Source organism: Halichoeres trimaculatus, unplaced genomic scaffold (assembly GCF_033239565.1).
Source record: "Halichoeres trimaculatus isolate MK-OKI-2021-1 unplaced genomic scaffold, fHalTri1.1 fHalTri1_scaffold_8, whole genome shotgun sequence".
NCBI lineage: Eukaryota > Metazoa > Chordata > Actinopteri > Labriformes > Labridae > Halichoeres > Halichoeres trimaculatus.
The window spans coordinates 25818386-25840938 of record NW_027437186.1 but is presented as its reverse complement, the minus strand read 5'-3'; the positions used below and the strand labels follow the sequence as shown (position 1 = coordinate 25840938).

At 41.2% G+C, this 22553-nt stretch overlaps 1 long non-coding RNA gene across 1 annotated transcript; it reads right to left on the bottom strand.

Moving 5' to 3' along the window:
- Positions 1-1299: 1299 nt before the first annotated feature.
- Positions 1300-21098, bottom strand: LOC141794721 (uncharacterized). The gene is made up of 8 exons (XR_012598551.1): positions 20531-21098; positions 17795-17858; positions 17505-17576; positions 15643-15817; positions 5836-5916; positions 2716-2762; positions 2074-2193; positions 1300-1660 (listed from the first exon to the last, which is right to left on the bottom strand). It is a non-coding gene; the product is annotated as an uncharacterized LOC141794721 (long non-coding RNA).
- Positions 21099-22553: the final 1455 nt, after the last annotated feature.

The window sequence follows — 22553 nt, the reverse complement described above, 5'->3', positions numbered from 1 at the left end:
TGTAAGAACTACCCTGGTTTGACTGGACACTACCCACACACGCACATGTACACACAAAAAGGACAGAGGCATGGTTTGTAAGGACTTCACTGGTATAACAGGGCACTAACCATACACACAAATATACACACACAATCAGGACAAAACCCTTGTTTGTGAGGACTACACTGGTATAACAGGGCACTAACCATACACACAAATATACACACACAATCAGGACAAAACCCTTGTTTGTGAGGACTACACTGGTATAACAGGGCACTAACCATACACACAAATATACACACACAATCAGGACAAAACCCTTGCTTGTGAGGACCTCACTGGTATAACAGGGCACGAACCATACACACAAATATACACACACAATCAGGACAAAACCCTTGATTGTGAGGACTACACTGGTATAACAGGCCACTTACCATACACACACACAATCAGGACAATCCTTTGCTTGTGAGGACCATACTGGTTTAACAGGCCACTAACCATGCACACATCAGGACAAAACCCTTGTTTGTGAGGATCCTACTTGTTCAACTGAACATTTAGATGGTAGTCTTATGTAGCAAATCTTTTACTCAAAAAGTACCACAGCATTAGCGCCACAAGTACATCTTTGAAGGGTAAATCAGGAGTTCATCTGGATGAATCTGTCTCCATTTAGCACATTGCCTGCAGTCATGTTAGGCCAGTAGTTTGAGTGACACTGCAGACAAAATATTTTTAAGTGACCGATCAACATGGGTACAAGAAGAATGCAGGCTGGCATTGGTACCTCAGTCATCTGAATTTTCAACAAATGCCCAGAGGACATCATTCATCATTTTACTTCACTGTAAGGCACAGAAAGTGCTCTGGTGCAGAGAGAAATGCTCCCCAAAAGTAAAAGTAAAATCAGCATAAGATCCCCATTAGGTGCCTCCCATTGGCCACAAACATCTATGAGCGCGGTCACACTGGCCATCCAAAACGTGCCTAAGCACGATTGCCCCCATGCAGCGCTGTTCCCCAGCCAGTACGGCCAGCGGTCACACTACCCCAATATGAACCAGACTTTAGCGAGTATCACAGACGCTAACAGCCCGCCTTCGTCATCGTGAAGCATCTGTTTACATGAAGTGTGATCTCATTAGAGTCAGCACAATGAGAAAAAGAGAGCACTGCTACAACTTTAGAGACTTTTGGACTTATGGTGAGTCGTTTTCGCCCGACACAGCCCTAACCACCGCTTTGTTTAAAATGATTGTGGTGTGATGCGCTCGTGGTGATTATACGTAATGGATCGCACGTGCTGTCCGTGTGCTTGTGCTCGTGCATGAAGTAAACCGTGCCGGAGCCCACCCCTTCGAAGCGTGCTGAAACACAGAAGGGAATCGTGCTTGAGCACGGCACAGTTGCGGTCACACTGGCCTATTCAAACGTGCTTTACGGCTGAAGCGTGCTTAGGCACGGCACGATTGGCCAGTGTGACCGCGTCCTTAGTCCCTCCCATATATATCATTTGTAGGAGAAGAGCTGCCAGTATTCTAAAGAACCCCTCTCACCTTGCCTATAGACAGTTGACTGCCCTCCCCTTAGGAAAAAGGCAGTGCAGCATCAGGACCAAAACAGCCAGCCTTCTAACAGCTACTCACAGAGGTTTTCAGAACGCTCAACCCTGCAAAACATCACACACATCCAACAAGGTTTATTTATTTTAAATTTCATATTTTTATGTCGGCAATTTAAGATTTACATAATTCTTTTTTTATTGCTATTACTTTTTCTGCTGCTTTTATGTGACCCTCAGTACTAATTTCCTTCCCTTTTTTAATCTTTGTCCTGGAATGACAATAAATACACCTTAAATGAGACGTGACAACTGCTGGTTTTACTGAGTATTAAACTGTATACAACAGCAGGGAATGTCCACAGTAAGAATCGTACAACTGTACAACAATGTAGTAAAGTACAACTGTTAAAACATACAAACTTAAAACCTTGTGCTCTTAACTGAAGGCCCCGGTTATTTACAAAATCCCAAATATTAAAGACTTCTGTTTTCTAAAACTGGGTGTTCAGTAATCTTACATTGTTGGCGCTCCATCTTGCTAGCTTTCTCTTTTCAATGTGTGTCATGAAGTGTTTCATCACAGCACTGATTTTGTTCTTGCTTCATGGTCTTTTCACACATTTTTCTGGATTTCATCTCTGTCAATCAGAAGAACATGCAATATGTTAAGATTGAAGAAAATAGTCGTTCAATGTATTTTTTTAAAATAACATTTCAGCTACTAAAATATAGATTCATTATGTTATCTACAAAAGTCAAGCACTGTGATTGTTTAATTAAAATCAAAGTGAAAATAGATTATTGTGATGACACTTGGAATAACCTTAACAGCTGTGCATTTCTGGTCTTGGTGTACCACATGACTGCATTACTGACTGCAACATTGCTTTCCCTCAGATGCGCAAAAAAAGTTTTCTGCTTATCAAAGTAATGTGCTTTCAATAGTAACCATAGCAATTCTTGAAAAAGCCACATGAAAAAACAAACATCATATTTATTTGGCTACCAAGGACTGTTAGGGCAGAAATGTGTCTGTGACATGATATGTACTAAACTGAACTACACTTGAAGTTTTCTATAAACATTTTCTTATTTAACTGTGTTAACTAAATTAAGTTTAATCATCTGAGAATTAATGGAATGAATGGATGAATTCCAACCTTTGGAGCTGACGGCATCGGTCTTGGTTGCAAACTTTTCTTTTGTCCTGGAGAAGCAAGAAATGCTACTGTTAGAACAGCCAGTACAAACTTCAAACCACTTTTGGGGACATTCATTCTAAAAACAAACCACTTTACTGAAATAAAGCTGCAACTTGAACTTGACTCTGAAAGTATTTGTAGATGTGAAGAGACACCTCTTATTTAGGTAGACTAGATACACTCCTACAGTTTCATTTAGCAGACGCTTTTGCCCAAAGCAATGTACAACATAAGAAAGAATTTGGACAGAAGGGAAAGCCTTAGTGTGATAAAGTGCTAAAAGTTATTTAGCTGCTGGTGCTGCAACTAAGTGAAAGAACCACAATTAATCACTGCAGCAATATCATACAACCTTCAACAACATTCAATGATCAGTGCTGTAAATTCACTAAGAGCTGGGTCCGAGACCGTCTGACTTATTCTACCCCTGAGGACAAAGAATGGGAGGTGCTTAAGTGTTCCCTAAACAGATGAGTCTTCACACATCTCAGAGTAGAAAGGGAGTCTGGCCAGAGAGCACCAGGTGTCTTTCACAAGCAGATTGTAGTGGGCGAGAAGGAGTGTAGACCTGGATGAGGGACTCCAGGTAGGCAGGAGCCGTTCTTGTCAATGTTTTGTAAGCCAGAAGAAGAGCTTTGAATTTTATTGAAGCTGCTACTGGAAGCCAGTGAAGAAGGATTATCAGCAGGGTGACGTGCTGTTTTGGGCTGGTTAAAGACCAGACGTGCAGAGGTTTAAATGTACACGCAGGGAGGCCTGCTAGAAGGGAGCTGCAGGAGTCCATGTGTGAAATCACACGGGCCTGTACCAGAAGCTGTGTGGCCTGTTGTGTAAGGTAGAGTCTGATCCTCCTGATATTACAGAGGGCATATTGACAAGATTGAGCAATCGAGGCGACATGAACCTTAAAGGTCAGCTGGTCATCAATCATGACACCCTGATTTCTGGCAGAGTTTGTGGACACAAGTTGATTGGAATAAATCAGGACACTGATCTGTGGTTGAACCGAGGGACATGCTGGGAGGACAATGAGCTCAGTTTTGGACAGATTTAGCTAAGGGTGGTGCTCCTTCATCTATGTGGAGATATCAGCGAGACATACTGATATTTGAGCTGAGACAGTTATTTCATCAGGTGGACTAGACAGGAAAAGCTGAGTGGCTATAACAGTGGTAAGAGAAGCCATGAGAGTGAATCATTGCACCAAGTGAGGTGGTGTATAAGGAAAAGAGTAGGGGACCAAGCACTGACCTCTGGGATACCCCTGTTGGTAAGCCATGTGAGTTAGACAATTCTCCTCTCCATGACACTCTGAAGGATCTGTCTGTGAGGTAGGACTTGAACCAAAACAGCACAGATCCTGGGATGCCAAGTTCAGAGAGTGTGGAGAAGAGGATTTGATCGTTAACTGTGTAAAAAAGCAGCAGACAAGTCAAGCAGTAGTAGGACAGAGGACTGGCCAGCAGCTCAAGCCAGTCGCAATGATTCTGTGACTGACTGGAGTGCAGTCTCAGTGGAGTGGTCACAGCTGAAGCCAGATTTATAGGAGTCAATCAGGTTGTTTTTCAGCAGATGTTCAGAGACTTGGTTATAGACTGTTTGCTGGAGTATTTTTGACAGGAAGGGCTGAAGTGAGACTGGCTTGTAATTTTTAGCCTGGGCTGGGTTGAAATTTGGTTTCTTGAGCAGTGGGGTGACCTGAGCTTGTTTAAAAGCTGCAGGGAAGACCCCAGATTCCAAGGAGGAATTAATGTGTGTGGCTGCAGGTTTGGTTATGGGTAAAATGGTCTGCAGGATGCTGGTAGGTAAAGGATCTAGAGGACAGGTTGTGGGTTTGGAGTTAAGGAGAAGTCTGAAGACCTCCTCCTCACTCAGATGAGCAAAAGAGCAGAGTGAGGCATAGATAGCAGGTTGGATCTGACAAAGCTGGTCAGGCTCAGAGAACTGGTTGCTGATGCTGGCCACCTTTCCACTGAAAAAAGAGGCAAACATGTCCGGAGTCAGTGCAGAGGAGGACTGAGTGGTATTTAAACAAATTGTTACAAACATACCTTTGGAACTCGTCACCTCATCCTCATTCAATACCATTCTTTTTCTTTTCCCTAAATACAAACGACTTTCACTTCCGGTCAAATAGAGTGAGCAGCAGGTAGAGGCAGCTCTGTCCTACCAAATAACACGTAACTTTCTAGACCAGCCATTATACATGTATAGGATTGTTTTTTGACCCCGGGCGATAAGACAAGACAAAACATATTCTACCATGAAGAAGGACAGCAGTCGAAGACTCACGCAAAAAAACCTGTCCAAGAATAAAGGGTGTCTCCAATACAAAGATCCCCTGTTTACATCTTCCCCGACATGAGTCCCGAGGTCGGCCAGCTGTGAGCATCCTTCAATCAGGTAAAGGTCAAGCTATGGTCCTCTGGAGTCCCATACAGCCTGTACTATCTAGCAGGACTGATAACAGTGGACGGCTCCAGACGTACATTCGACAACCTACAAGTTAACAAAAAATTCATCAAAAACCTCCCCACTACACCTGGTGATGGAATGGAATAAAAACTGCATAATTAATCGGATTAAGAGGGGGCCAAACTGTTAACTATTAGACTGAATACATGGTCATCATACAGGTTGGATTTCCCCATAGATATGCAAGTCTCAGACGGTGTCTCTAAGGTCAGGTTAGTTGAAATGAAACACTTTTTGTTTTTGTTCTCATAATTACTTTCCTTTTCTTACTTATCTTATCCTTGAAAGGAGAAATTGAAGATTCAAAATTGTATGCCACTATTTACCTTTGAGACAAGCTTCCTTTTTTTGTTGTAGTAATAATGCTAATTTTTTATATTTAATTGACTTATTTATTTTTATTTATTTATTTTTGTCATAATCAAAAGTATGAACCTGGGGGAAAGGAATTCTATTTCATTTTTAGTCACTCAATTGCATTCCTGTTGGAATTTAAAAGGAGGAAAATGTCTTTGAAAAGTATTATTCACTTTCATTAGCTGGTCTAGAAACAAAAACAAATACACTTAATGAAGTTAAGTGATAAGTCATACATCCGCATACCTCTTGAAGCAGCAGACACACTTGAGAGACAGATTTTGGAGTGTCCCTTCTGGTTGCTTTTCGGCTGTCTTGCTGCTTGCTCTTTAGACATAGAAAGGTTGTTGTTAAAATTGTTCTTGAATTAAATCTTAACTGAAGAAAAAAAAACAAAGAAACAGACTTTTGAAATGTCTTTTTAAAAATCATGAAAATTAATTGGTTAATTACCAGCCAATTATTTATGTTTATGATTGATTCCATCCTAACCCCAAAGTAACAGGTAATCCCACAGCCACTGGGTGCACTTTAACACTGGATTCATATAAAAAGTACATGCAATTTTAAATAACACCATTGAACAAATTCTGAGTACAGCATGATGTATGGCAAATTCCCATTATCAGACTTAAAGAAAAACATAAGTAAATAATAATAATGAATTTTTATATTTTAAAAGTGCCTTTCAAAACACCCAAGGACACTGAACATCTAATTAAAAACATACTTAAAAAGACAATGACATAAAGATAAATAAAACCAACAGACAAGCAGGAGTGACATGGAGTTAAAATGGCTCAGCGGGAGTAGAGAACGCAGTTTGAAACAGATGGGTTTTAAGTTTAGATTTAAATAGAGAAAGGGAGTCTATAATTTGATGTGCGGTGGGAGTAAGTTCCAAAGCTGAGATGGGCGGAGGGCACAGAGAGGTGGAGAGAGGAGGAAGACCTGAGGGAGCGTGAAGGGGCGGCGATGCAGATAAGTCCAGACAGGTATGGTGGGGTCAGGTTGTGGATGGCCTTAAAAGTATTCAGAAGGATTTTAAGGTGATTCTGAATTTAACCGGGAGCCAGTGAAGCTACTGGAGGACAGGGGTGATGTGGTGAAAGGAGGGTGTTCTGGTGATGATCCGGGCAGTAGAATTTTGGACCAGATGAAGCTCATGGAGGGATTTATTAGGGACACCAAAAAGAAGTGAGTTGCAATAGTCAATACGGGAGGTGACAAGGCTGTGGACCAGGACAGCAGCAGAGTGAAGAGTCAGAGAGGGACAGAGACGATTAATGCTATGTAGATGAAAATATGCAGACCAGGTTACGCTATTTATATGAGAGTGAAAAGAAAGTGAGCTGTCGAGGATGACACCCAGACTTTTCACTTGAGGAGAGGGGGAGACTGTGGAGCTGTCTATGGTGATAGATAAACTGCTAGCTTTGGATAAGCTTGGTGTTATCTGCAAAAACAGTGGAAGTGGATACCGAATTTGCAGAAGATATTACCAAGAGAAAGGAGGCAGATGATGGAGAGTAGGGGCCCAGGACACAGCCCTGGGGCACACCTGAGGTAACCAGGGAAAACTGTGAAGAGAAGGATTCAAGTTGGATGAACCAAGTGCGGCCTATGAATTTGAATTTGAATTTGAATTTGAATTTATTTATTTAGAAGGATAGCCCCTTGAGATGGACCGTCTCATTTTCAAGGGGGTCCTTATGAGGTAGGAGTGAATCCAGTGCCGGGGAAAAGCCTATATCTGCTTCCTCCTCCATAAGGACACAAGCATTATTGCCTGCAATAGCTATCTATGGCTTTATTACACATTACCAGAGGCATTGGTGGGCTCATCAGTCGTAATTTATTGATTTTCTGCTGAAAATACATAAAGGCCATTAGCATCTTCAGCAAGAAGATACGTAATCAGTGCCTTACTTTGGTAGTTGCAATGAGTGTTTGTTTCTACAGGGGGGCAAAAAAGTATTCAGTCAGCTACTAATTTTCCAAGTTCTCCTACTTGGGGTGACTCGATGAGATGAGAGAGGTCTGTAATTTTCATCAGAGATACACTGATACTTATTTGTAAACAAGCTACAAGGTGCCCTCTTCCTGTGGACGAGGACCCAAATTATGGTGGAAAAAAAATATTTGGTCTCCCACAAAAACAAGCAAGATTTCTGCCTCTCACAGACCTGACTTCTTCTTTAAGAAGCTCTTATGTCCTCCACTTGTTACCTGTATTAATGGCACCTGTTTTAACTGGTTATCTGTATAAAAGACACCTGTCCACAGCCTCAAACAGTCAGACTCTAAACTCAACTATGGCCAAGACCAAAGAGCTGTCCAAGGACAACGGGAAGGACACTGTAGACCTGCACCAGGCTGGGTAGAGTGAATCTACAATTGGCAAGCAATGGTGTTGATAAATCAACTGTGTGAGCAACTGGAAGATAATGGAAGACATATAAGACCATCGATAATCTCCCTCCATCTGAGGCCCCACACAAGATCTCATCCCGTAGGGTCAAAATGATCATAAGAACGGTAAGAAAAAGTCCCAGAACTACACAGAGGGACCTCATGAATGACCTGCAGGGAGCTGGGACCAAAGTAACAAAGGCTACAATCAGTTCCACACTATGCTCAGAGGGACTCAAATCCTGCAGAGCCAGGCATGCCCCCCTGTGTAAGCCAGTAAATGTCCAGGCCCATCTGAAGTTTGCCAGAGAGCACATGGATGATCCAGAAGAGGATTGGGAGACTATCATGTGGTTGGATAAAACCAAAATAGAACTTTTTGGTAAAAACTCAACCAGTGGATTTAAGGGGAAGAAGATTGATAAGTACGGCCCAAAAACACCATTCCTACTGTGAAGCATGGGGGTGGAAACCTCATGCTTTGGGACTGTTTTTCTGCAAAAGGGACAGGATGAGTAATCCATGTAAGGGAGAGAGTAAATAGGGCCAAGTACCATGAAATTTTAAGTCAGGTAAACACCTGCTTGATGCCTAATCAACATAAAACTTACTTTGTGAAGACGTGTGGGGGAGGGGAGCCTATAAGAGGTGTCCTTATAATGCAGGTTAGTCAGGTGAACAACTGATACACATCTTAGCTTGCTGCTGGATCTATATAAAACTTACTTTGTGAAGACGTGTGGGGGAGGGAAGCCTATAAGAGGTGGTGTTTCCTAAGCACCAATTTTTGAGCACCTGTGGACAGTTCTTTGTCTCTAAGATCACAAAGAGTTAGTGCTGAGTAAGACACTGGCCTAGAACTAGCACCAGCACCAGTAAAGTAGAAAAAAGGTATATGTGAAGATGTTTGGGTATGTGGAAGGAGGCCTAAGAAGAGGTGTCCTTATAATGCAGGTTAGTCAGGTGAACAACTGAGACACACAACTAGGCTTGCTGCCAAATCTACATAAAACTTACTTTGTGAAGACGTGTGGGGGAGGGGAGCCTAAAAGAGGTGTCCTAATAATGCAGGTTAGTTAGGTGAACAACTGATACACAACTCAGCCTGATGCTGGATCTATATAAAACTTACTTTGTGAAGACGTGTGGGGGAGGGGAGCCTATGAGAGGTGTCCTTATAATGCAGGTTAGTCAGGTGAACAACTGATACACATCTCAGCCTGATGCTGGATCTATATAAAACTTACTTTGTGAAGACGTGTGGGGGAGGGGAGCCTATGAGAGGTGTCCTTATAATGCAGGTTAGTCAGATAAACGCTGACACACAACACAGCTTGCTACCTAATCAACATGAAACTTACTTTTACCCTTTTTTCACCAGTGCACGTTGCTGGTGCTAGTGGTTCTGCTTAGTTGATTCAAATCACATTCTCCTAAGAATAGGTTTGGTTTTCCAAAGGGCAAAGAGCCAAGTCAGGGCCATGCCATGATGTCATTTATAAACTTCAGTTAGTCACTGCCTACTTAACTGCTCTGGGGCGAGGTAGTTGGTGTTGGCTGCCGGTGTGTAGGGCAAGAGACGGCAATAGAGTTGGAGCTCGGAGCTTGCAACTAGGCAGAGATTTGTTTTACAATACTTGTTTCTGACAGTGTGCTACACGCATGTGTTTATGTCAGTTAATGGAGCGTATCTCTGCCCTGTGCAATTCAGAGCAGGGGAATAATGTAAACACACATACACATGGCAAAAGTGAACCCCATCATGTAAATTAGATAAATAACATCAGACTGTTAAGTCTGTTAAATAAAATGATGAGGTATAGACCTGATCTATAAGAGACAATGCATTTAATTCAATTTCTCCTCCAGTTCAAGCTTTACACAAGTAAACACCAAGATCCAACAGACAACTCATTGAGCAGCATGCCTTTTCAAGAATGATAAATAGCATTTGGCCTTTTAGTTTGTTAAATAAAATAATAAGATATAGACCTGATCTGTAAAAGCGGAGACAAATCAGTGCTTTAACTTTGCCTTCATCTCAAATAATGGATAAGGAAACAAAACAACTCAACCGGCAGCCTTCCTTCAGACTTTTTTTTACAATGACTGTTTTTTTTTACACTGATCTTTGGTCATTGTTCCACAGTGATTGGCTCTGGCCCAGGTTAAAGTTGGTGTTTCTTAAGCACCAATTTTTGATCACCTGTGAAAAGTTCTTTGTCTCTAAGATCACAAAGAGTTAGTGCTGAGTAAGACACTGGCCTAGAACTAGCACCAGCACCAGTAAAGTAGAAAAAAGGTATATGTGAAGATGTTTGGGTGTGTGGAAGGAGGCCTAAGAAGAGGTGTCCTTTTTATGCACTTTAGTCAGGTGAACAACTGAGACACACAACTAGGCTTGCAGCCAAATCTACATAAAACTTACTTTGTGAAGGTGTGTCGGGGACAGGGGGCCTAAAAAGAGGTGTCCTTATAATGCAGGTTAGTCAGGTGAACAACTGATACACAACTCAGCTTGCTGCTGAAACTACATAAAACTTACTTTGTCAAAATATGTGGGGGAGGGGAGCCTAAAAACAAGGTGTCCTTATAATGCAGTTTAGTCAGGTGAACAACTGATACACAACTCAGCTTGCTGCTGAAACTACATGAAACTTACTATGTCAAAATATGTGGGGGAGGGAAGCCTAAAAACGAGGTGTCCTTATAATGCAGGTTAGTCAGATAAACACCTGACACACAACTCAGCTTGCAACCTGGATCCACATTAAACTTGCTTTGTCAAAATATGTGGGGGAGGGGAGCCTAAAAACGAGGTGTCCTTATAATGCAGGTTAGTCAGATAAACACCTGACACACAACTCAGCTTGCAACCTGGATCCACATTAAACTTGCTTTGTCAAAATATGTGGGGGAGGGGAGCCTTAAAACGAGGTGTCCTTATAATGCAGGTTAGTCAGGTGAACAACTGAGACACACAACTAGGCTTGCTGCCAAATCTACATAAAACTTACTTTGTGAAGACGTGTGGGGGAGGGGAGCCTAAAAACGAGGTGTCCTTATAATGCAGGTTAGTCAGATAAACACCTGACACACAACTCAGCTTGCAACCTGGATCCACATTAAACTTGCTTTGTCAAAATATGTGGGGGAGGGGAGCCTAAAAACGAGGTGTCCTTATAATGCAGGTTAGTCAGATAAACACCTGACACACAACTCAGCTTGCAACCTGGATCCACATTAAACTTGCTTTGTCAAAATATGTGGGGGAGGGGAGCCTTAAAACGAGGTGTCCTTATAATGCAGGTTAGTCAGGTGAACAACTGATACACAACTCAGCCTGATGCTGGATCTATATAAAACTTACTTTGTGAAGACGTGTGGGGGAGGGGAGCCTATGAGAGGTGTCCTTATAATGCAGGTTAGTCAGGTGAACAACTGATACACATCTCAGCCTGATGCTGGATCTATATAAAACTTACTTTGTGAAGACGTGTGGGGGAGGGGAGCCTATGAGAGGTGTCCTTATAATGCAGGTTAGTCAGATAAACGCTGACACACAACACAGCTTGCTACCTAATCAACATGAAACTTACTTTTACCCTTTTTTCACCAGTGCACGTTGCTGGTGCTAGTGGTTCTGCTTAGTTGATTCAAATCACATTCTCCTAAGAATAGGTTTGGTTTTCCAAAGGGCAAAGAGCCAAGTCAGGGCCATGCCATGATGTCATTTATAAACTTCAGTTAGTCACTGCCTACTTAACTGCTCTGGGGCGAGGTAGTTGGTGTTGGCTGCCGGTGTGTAGGGCAAGAGACGGCAATAGAGTTGGAGCTCGGAGCTTGCAACTAGGCAGAGATTTGTTTTACAATACTTGTTTCTGACAGTGTGCTACACGCATGTGTTTATGTCAGTTAATGGAGCGTATCTCTGCCCTGTGCAATTCAGAGCAGGGGAATAATGTAAACACACATACACATGGCAAAAGTGAACCCCATCATGTAAATTAGATAAATAACATCAGACTGTTAAGTCTGTTAAATAAAATGATGAGGTATAGACCTGATCTATAAGAGACAATGCATTTAATTCAATTTCTCCTCCAGTTCAAGCTTTACACAAGTAAACACCAAGATCCAACAGACAACTCATTGAGCAGCATGCCTTTTCAAGAATGATAAATAGCATTTGGCCTTTTAGTTTGTTAAATAAAATAATAAGATATAGACCTGATCTGTAAAAGCGGAGACAAATCAGTGCTTTAACTTTGCCTTCATCTCAAATAATGGATAAGGAAACAAAACAACTCAACCGGCAGCCTTCCTTCAGACTTTTTTTTACAATGACTGTTTTTTTTTACACTGATCTTTGGTCATTGTTCCACAGTGATTGGCTCTGGCCCAGGTTAAAGTTGGTGTTTCTTAAGCACCAATTTTTGAACACCTGTGGACAGTTCTTTGTCTCTAAGATCACAAAGAGTTAGTGCTGAGTAAGACACTGGCCTAGAACTAGCACCAGCACCAGTAAAGTAGAAAAAAGGTATATGTGAAGATGTTTGGGTATGTGGAAGGAGGCCTAAGAAGAGGTGTCCTTTTTATGCACTTTAGTCAGGTGAACAACTGAGACACACAACTAGGCTTGCAGCCAAATCTACATAAAACTTACTTTGTGAAGGTGTGTCGGGGAAAGGGGGCCTAAAAAGAGGTGTCCTTATAATGCAGGTTAGTCAGGTGAACAACTGATACACAACTCAGCTTGCTGCTGAAACTACATAAAACTTACTTTGTCAAAATATGTGGGGGAGGGGAGCCTAAAAACGAGGTGTCCTTATAATGCAGGTCAGTCAGGTGAACAACTGATACACAACTCAGCTTGCTGCTGAAACTACATGAAACTTACTATGTCAAAATATGTGGGGGAGGGGAGCCTAAAAACGAGGTGTCCTTATAATGCAGGTTAGTCAGATAAACACCTGACACACAACTCAGCTTGCAACCTGGATCCACATTAAACTTGCTTTGTCAAAATATGTGGGGGAGGGGAGCCTAAAAACGAGGTGTCCTTATAATGCAGGTTAGTCAGGTGAACAACTGAGACACACAACTAGGCTTGCTGCCAAATCTACATAAAACTTACTTTGTGAAGGTGTGTGGGGGAGGGGAGCCTATAAGAGGTGTCCTTATAATGCAGGTTAGTCAGGTGAACAACTGATACACAACTCAGCTTGCTGCTGGAACTACATAAAACTTACTTTGTGAAGATATGTGGGGGAGGGGAGCCTAAAAGAGGTGTCCTTATAATGCAGGTTAGTCAGATAAACGCTGACACAGAGCTGCATATCGCAGACATGAGTAGTACTTCTGCCAGATGCTGGTTGTTTTTTTTTAAATTTTTTTTAAAACTCCAGTGACAAATGTTTATCACAAATTTCTTCCAAATTAAAAAAAAATGTTTGGAGTCTTAGAGTTTTCACTGATTTTAAAGTGTTGAAATTATTGTTTATAAGATTTAGTTTTTTAGTATCTTAGAATTTAAATTAAAGTCTTCAACCTTAAATACTTAAGAAGAATGTCCTTTTAATTTAAAACCATTTTGTGTTTTGCTTAAATACCAATCAGTGTAATTACGTAAACTTTATCAGCAGAGTGATTTGAGTTGTTATAGTAGACTGCTTGCAGATTCCTTGATGGAAATGTCAACAACGCTGTGTCCAGTCAGCGCTTTGCATTGTGACAAACCGTACAGGAGTAGACTGGTCTGGTGCATACTGTGGATTTTTTGGTAACTCCGAATACCATCTGGGTATTTTTGGCGTCCTGTAAATCTTAGTTGTCTGTACACTCCATACTACTAGGGAAAGGTACCTTTACAGTTTCGTTGTACTTTGCACCAGAGTCCTGCGATTAGTCGTTTTTTTTTCCCGGGTTTGGATCTGGGTGGAAAATATAACATGCAGGTCGAGTCGCGGGTTTTAGTTTGACACATCAAAATGAATATAAAATAATAATAAATACAATAAAATAAAAACGTAAGTTGTAAGCTGGTTGTAAGGCTGTGACCATATAGCCACACTATCCAGTTCTTGTAATACATCCATGGTTGTGACTAGGGGTGTAAATCACCAGTTTCATGACGATACGATACAATATCGATTCTTAGGACAACGATATGATATTTGCCGATATCACAAAGTCTGTCACGATATGATATGATACTATTCAGGGGCCTTCGATCGATTTAAGACGATATTATGTCCTCACTGAACATAATCAGCAACATTTCACCTGAGGCAAGAAAGAAATACAAAACAATTTTGATAGTTTTATTTCTGAAATGTGGAACGATGTGCTGACCTTTGGGTATGACAGTTTGTAGAGGATTATAGCCATCTGTATGATCTAATTATGTTTTTACATTAAAACTGGTTAAATTCAGGTAAGGTGCTTTTTGGCCCCCACAATTACCTTATGGGTCTTACTGTTATACTGTAATGTTTGATTCTTATATCAAGTAATGATGCAACACTATAATTAAAAATTACTGATCACATAAACTTTATTATTGACCTCCAACATTTGACCATTTTCTATCAAACCAAAAATGTGAAGCTTTGTTTTTAATTAAACCCAAACATTTCTATTGTTCAACATTAGAACTATCAACTTAACGAACTTAACATTGATAGTTTTTTTTTTTACTGTGATGCCTGATAACCACAGTTTGTATGTCAGTGTGATCAGACTTTGTTTCACTGTGTAATAGTCGATGTGGAGGAGGAATGACACTAAGCTCTCGCCGTTTGACTTTTTAACTTTATGAAATTTCATAATTCAGTGCGCTACAAAATCAAATTATAAGATAACTCACTGCAGTTGTGTGATGATGCACTCCTGTCTTGTGTGCAGCCTGCATCCTCTGCAGTCAGGTCGACCGTATCTTACCCGGATACAGGAAAGCTATTTTATGATTGGCGGATATGTCTGGCTCTCTTTTAGCTCTGTGATGCTAACAGCGTCTTGCTACACGTTCGCCTACAGCGGTGTGACTCGGTGGGTGCTAAACAGAACATTTTACAGCAGGAGAAATATCAGGCGTGACGTGTCAGAAAGTGAAAAGGTTCAAATGTGTGTCTCATACGCTGAGTGCGTGAGGCCTGAGAGGAAACTTCAGAACGACTCGCCGTTGGACGGAGACGGACACGCGTGTCCAGTCGGGATTTCAAAATAAAGGCGTACATTAACGACCACAATGATGATGGATGTTTAGACTTTCCATCGATGTGATTGGATCATTGCTTAACCAATCGATGTATCGATGTATATCGATGGATCATTACACCCCTAGTTGTGACATGATCACTGCTCGTACCTGCTGAGTGTTGCTTAAGTCTGGACAAAAAGTAAGTCTACTATTGCACATGTAAAGGTCCTTTTAAGAGATTAAAAGTTTAAAAGCATTGAGCGTAAAAACCGAGTGATTTTACAGTTGTATGTGAGAAGATCACAGAGGGTTGATGATGGAGCTGAAGTCAGGCTTTTATTGGAAGAGTTGCTTCATTCAGGTGCGTTGTTTACTCACTGGCATCTGAACTATGGCGATATGCCGTTCAATTTTCAGAAAATATGACCCAAAATGATTACCTCAAATACAGTTGCAGGTCGGGCTGCGGGTCGGGCTGTGGGTCGGGTTTCAACGGGTCGGATCAGGTTGCGGTACTAATCAGGCTAATGAGCAGGTTTGCGGTTCGGGTGCAGGTTTGTACGTCGGGGTGGGGCGGATCTTGAAAATTGGACCCGTGCAGGACTCTGCTTTGCACTGCAATGACAAATAAAGTCCTATTCTTTTCAATTCTTTCACATTTGAAACAATATGGTACCTGGCAATCGGCACTGGTACTCAAAGTACCAATTTTATGTACTTTCTGTGTTTGTGTGGGAAGAAATATCAATTTGTTTAATAAAACTTTTTTTTATTTAAAATATTTCTTCTTCACTATATATCCTTGCAATGCTCTGTTCACGTCCAGCATGGAAAATTGCCAACTCTTCTGACATAACATGCTGGATGTCACAGAATTTCCTTCAATGAAATCTCAATAAGACGGGGGTTCTGATTGTTGGCCCTGATTCTAGAGGAATAAAGAAACATCTAGGGTCACTTTCCAATATTGTTACTACCAGCTGTAAAAACCTGGGTGTCATCTTTGATGAGAACCTCAGTCTGAACCAGCATGTCAACCTAGTTGTACAGTCTTGTTTTATGCAGCTTTCAAAACTAAGGCCATTTTTATCTAGAAAAAATCTTGAGGTTGTCATTCATGCTTTTATTTCCTCTCGTTTGGACTACTGCAACTCTCTGTACACATGCTTAAACCAGCACAGAGTGCAGAGGTTGCAGCTTGTCCAAAATGCAGCAGCACGACTCCTCACAGGAACAAAAAAGAGAGAGCACATAACTCCTGTTTTAGCTTCTCTCCATTGGCTCCCCATTCATTTTAGAATTGATTTCAAGATTTTATTGCTGACTTTTAAAGCACGCTCCGGTCTAGCTCCTAACTATATTTCTGGTCTCCTCAGGCCATATGTGTTCGGTCGTACCTTGAGATCCTCAGCCAAGACCCTGCTCGCCGTGCCGAGGTCGAGGCTGAGGACTAGAGGTGACCGGGCCATCTCTGTCAAAGCGCCCATCCTATGGAATAGCCTGCCCGAGGAGATCAGAATGGCAGACTCTTTGTCCTCGTTTAAGTCTCTTTTAAAAACTTATTTTTACAGATGTGCTTTTACTGGAGATTTTAGCTGAGCGCGTTTTAATTGTTGAACTGCTGCTTCAATACGACAGTGTTAAGGGCAGCTTCTTATATCCTTTAACTCTTGTTGTCTTAATTGTTTTACCCTTTTATTGCTTTTATTTTAAAGATGCTATTTCCTTATTTAATGTATTATTTATTCTTTTTTATTGTCTTCTCTGTTGCGCCTCACATTTCTCTCTTTATTCTCTCTGTCATTTCCTCTCTTAATTCTTTTAATGCCCATTTTTATTATGTAAAGCACTAAGTAACACTAAGCACTAAGAAACACTTGTTCTATATAAATAAAGTTTATTATTATTATTATTATTATTATTCTACTCATTCACAGTCACAAGGATGCATTTAGGTACCCAAACATGGCACCTTTTGATTTTACATGAATCGGTACCCTGTACTTTTGACAGAAATCTGGTCGGTACCTATAAAAGTACCTAATTCGGTACCCATCCCTACATACTACCTACTGCATTTGGGCCAAATCAGTATGCACAGTTGGTATAGTATGCAAATATGGAAACAGTCTATAAGTTTGTTCTTGTCCTCACAGGCCACTGCTTTCTGACAGTCCTGAGCTGTATCAGGTAGTTAAAAACATTCAACACTGTGAAGACTCCTGAATACTGTCATGACCAAACAGAACTGAATTATGATTGGATGTAAAAGCATGACATTCAAAAAATACAGGCAACTTACCATGTATAGACCACCTTCAATGGCCCAGGATCAGGACTGACCCCTGTCATCTCAGCATCACTCCCACCAAGGCTTCCTGTGTGAGCCAATGACAAAACCAAATTTGAAATTTTTTGAAGCAAAAACAATTCTCGTTGATTCAACAAACAATATTTCATGACACTGGCCATGTTGATAGCAGAAATGTTAGCTAATATTTCAGCAGGGAAGAAGAAAGACAGGAGTAGTGAGCCTAGAATACATACCCAAAGGGCCAATAACATTTTTGACATATTAAGCCCAGTTAGTACTTGCCTATTTTGGTGCTGGCTCACTTTCATTGACCTTCAGGTCACTTTGCTCTTCACAAGGTGCCTGAAATAGCAAAGGGAAAATGCACTGTCTCTCAAAATGCTATCACTTAGTTGAGATTGAGGAAAAAAAGTAGGATTCAGTGAGGTAGAAAATAATTTACAGGCTGACAAATTTCTACACATCACAAAGATTATTCCATTCACTCACATTTATACCTGGCAGAACAGCTGCCAAGAGCAGTTTGGGGTAAGGTATCTTGCCTAACCAGGACAGACTCTTGACTGTTGAAGCTAAAATTGAACTTGCAGTCTTACAGTTACAACATGCCTTAATACCAACTGAGCCACAGCCGCCCAATCTCATTAGGCGATATGCAATTCTTTTTATACTGATGATTTCATGAAGAATCCACAGGCTCTGAGGCTCAGTAGAATTTGAGGTCACTCTTAAAATTCTTAAAAACATATGAGAGGGTTTGTTTCAAAACTCCAAAGTTTCCTTCTTTCCTCCACTTGCGTGGTTTACTTGTGTCTTAGTCCCTCCCACCAGAGATGCATGAGAGAGACGCAAGGAAATGAAGAGAGGGGAGAGGAATCGTGGCGATTTGTTTTAAGAGCATTGAGACATCCTTTCCTCTGGATGTATTTCACTGATGACAGCAGCAGCTGATCACCTCTAGATCATCTGTCAGTCAGCTCTAACAGCTGTTTGTGTGTCTGCACATGTGCACTGTAATAACTAATAAGACAAACAGTAACAGAGCTTTGTTTGTTCCTGTGATCTGTTTAACACGTTCCCATGGAGAAAATCTGCTCTCTGTTTATTCTGTGTGCTGTTTAGAACCACACGGATCACTTTACCTGTAAAATGCATCATTTTTAGAGTAATTATTCACTGACACTGACAGGAGGCAGTGGCTGCAGCAGAGAAAACAATGAAAAAGTAGGCCAAATAAAACCAGCCACCTTTGCAGCATAGCCAAAAAATGTCACTGTGAGTGTGTCTCAAAGCAATAAACTACAGTCTCCTCTCTCCTCTGTGCCACAAAGAGTACTTCCCAATCGCCATATTAATGCTGTCCCAAAGTGATAATTGTGCTCGGAGGAGAGAGGAGGGAGGCAGAAGAAGACTGACCGGAGGAGCTATGATCGAGGAAACAGGAGAGCTGGCTTTTCTGAAGTCTCTTCACTGACAGACATGCCCCCATTTGGAATATCACTCTCTGATCGGACGCTGCAGCGGCTCAGACTTCTCTACATGAAACTTCACAAACACAACAGAGTTTAATGAGAGAAAAGACGAGCTGAAAACAGGCACTGAGGATTGATCGGTAACAGGTCATAGAGCTGGGATTAAAAAAAGTGTTTGTTGTGAGTTTAAAGCACAAAACACTGAACACAACCATCATGAAATCAATGTAACGGGAGTTTAATACCAAACACTGACACAATAAACTAGCTTATATTAATAAGGGTCAGAGTTAACAATGATGATCTAGATAAAGACTGAATAATTACTCTAAAAATGATGCATTTTACAGGTAAAGTGATCCGTGTGGTTCTAAACAGCACACAGAATAAACAGAGAGCAGATTTTCTCCATGGGAACGTGTTAAACAGATCACAGGAACAAACAAAGCTCTGTTACTGTTTGTCTTATTAGTTATTACAGTGCACATGTGCAGACACACAAACAGCTGTTAGAGCTGACTGACAGATGATCTAGAGGTGATCAGCTGCTGCTGTCATCAGTGAAACACATCCAGAGGAAAGGATGTCTCAATGCTCTTAAAACAAATCGCCTTGATTCCTCTCCCCTCTCTTCATTTCCTTGCGTCTCTCTCGTGCATCTCTGGTGGGAGGGACTAAGGACGTGGTCACACTGGCCAATCGTGCCGTGCCTAAGCACGCTTCAGCCGTAAAGCACGTTTGGAATAGCAAGTGTGACTGCAACTGTGCCGTGCTCAAGCACGATTCCCTTCCGTGCTTCGGCATGCTTCGAAGAGGTGGGCTTCGGCACGGTTTACTTCATGCACGAGCACAAGCACGCGGACAGCACGTGCGATCCATTACGTATAATCACCGCGAACGCGGTGATTATACGTCTTAATATTAGTCCAAAAGTCTCTAAAGTTGTAGCAGTGCTCTCTGTGTCTCATTGTGCTGACTCTGATGAGATCGCGCTTCATGTAAACAAATGCTTCACGATGACGAAGGCGGGCAGTGCGCGTGTCTGATACCTGCTAAAGTCTGGTTCATAATGGGGTAGTGTGACCGCCGGCCGTACTCTCCAGCTGGGGATCGGCGCTGCAGGGGGGCAATCGTGCTTAAGCACAGCACGTTTTGGAGGGCCAGTGTGACCCTGTCCTAAGACACAAGACGCAAGTGGAGGAAAGAAGGAAACTTTGGAGCTTTGAAACAAACCCTCTCATATGTATTTAAGAATTTTAAGAGTGACCTCAAATTCCACTGAGCCTCAGAGCCTGTGGATTCTTCATGAAATCATCACAGAATTTATCAGTTTTGATGGAATCTAATATTTTGCTCTGATGAATCAGAATACATTTTGGTGAAAAGAGTCGCATTTTGACTGATGTCATATCTTAGGGCCAAAGTTGATCTTACTCTATTAAGAACTAACTTTTATTAATTCCTAACTTTTACACCAGGCTACAATAGCAATTCTATGACACAAAGAAAGACAAACTTCAATATAATGAGTGAAAAACTTACCTTTAAAGTTGTCGACAAATGTTCCTTCTTGGAGAGCTTAATCTCTTCCCTCAATGATATGTTCCAGTGCATCTTGTTCAGGAGTATCCTCTGCTGCTGCTCCTCCTCTCAGTCATCTTTGCTGTTATGCCAAGACAATAGCATTCAATTTCAGACATACTTTAGTAAATGGATGATGGCTTGTAAATGTTTAGAATGTATAAATCCTTCAGTAATATTTAAAACATATAAATATGTAGTGGTAGTTTGGTAGATATAAGCACCAACGGTAATACGCACCCTACTCATAAAAGCTACTGAATATTATGGAAGCAAAGTTAGATCAGTCTCACAAAACCAGGAGGGTAGGCAGTGTTCTAAAATTGCATTGTCAGGACTAAATATGGTGGACTAACCTGACACCTTTCATCCCAAGAAAAGCAGCTCTCTATCCTGTGATTTTTACTTTATATGCATAACAGAGACATATGCAAAGGCCAAAACTTGTATAAACCTTTCTCTACAACTTTATTGGTATTTAAAGCTAATAACATTTAAAGGCAAACAAAACCTGTCTTCCCTCATTGACATTTACACGTCAGTTATTCCCCGAGTTTTTGACCACCACAAAACTACATGTTTTTTCATTCAGCCCCCTCCCTCATCTCAGCAGACTGATCTGATGTGACCTTTAGGGGACCCAATGTTTCATGGAGACACTTTTCTTAGTTAAGCTTTGCCTCAAACAAACTTATTTAGTTAAGTTACTTAAGGGTCAGCTACCTATGTCGCTCAAAAGAAAACTCAAAAGGAAAAAGGACCACGTTGCAGATTAAACAAAAAGTATTTCATTTACCAAAATGGGCAAAAATAAAACTTAAACAAAATCCAACTGAAAATGAAAAATCACTGGGAGGTTGGTGACACAGGAGGCAAACGTTTTACAATGCACAGACAACAAGAGGGAGAGAAACACAGAGACTGAAGTCACAGGGACAATCAGACACACCTGTGAAAGAACACACAGGTGAGGATGATCAGGGTCATCAAAAGGACAAACTCAGGAAGCAAAAACTAGAGGCACACAGGGGCAAAGACTACAAAATAAAACAGGGAACAATAAAAACTTGACACTGAGAAGTGTGCAGACACAGAGGGAACCAGAAACACTAAGAAACAATCACAACACTGAAAACTAAAAGTTAAGAGAAGAAAACACAGGGATTACAGAGGCAAAGATCAAGAAATAAAATAAAAACCATTATTTCCCTTAGTCTTAGTCTAAATCCCATCATTAACACATTTCTATTTCCAAATCATCATCATCAATGATGAACATGTCTCACCTGCTCCATCTCAGCTGATGTGAAGCAAACCAACATACTTTAAACACTTCTATCTTCATGAGGCTTTGGCTCACCAACTAAAAATGTTTATATCCAGAAAGATTAATTTGTTGACACCTTAACCATGGCCTCCACACATTGCTGGGATTAATTATTAATGAAATATGAACCCAAAACTGTGTGCTAGTACAGAGGGGATTTTTCAGGTCGAGCGAGGTGCAGAATGCATGAGGAGAGAGAGCGGCGCACTAACAGCTGATCTGATGAGGAGCAAAACCCGACACAACTTTTAACACTTCTATCTTCAAGAGGCCTTGGTCCACAAACAAACAACACATATCCTCGGAAAGCTTAACTTATTGAGACCTTAACCATGGCCTCCACATGTTGGTGGGATCAATAATTAATGAATTATGAATCAAAAACGGGGCGCTGGTTAAGAGTCGGTTTTTTGGCCGAGTGAGGTGCAGAATAAATGGGGAGAGAGAGCGGCGCACGAATAGCTGATCTGACCAGTAGCAAAACCCGACACAACTTTAAACACTTATATCTTCAAGAGGCCTTGGCCCACAAACAAACAACACATATCCTCGGAAAGCTTAGCTTATTGAGACCTTAACCATGGCCTCTATGCGTAGGTGGGATGAATATTTAATGATTTATGAATCGAAAAAGGGGCGCTAGTTCAGAAGGTTTTT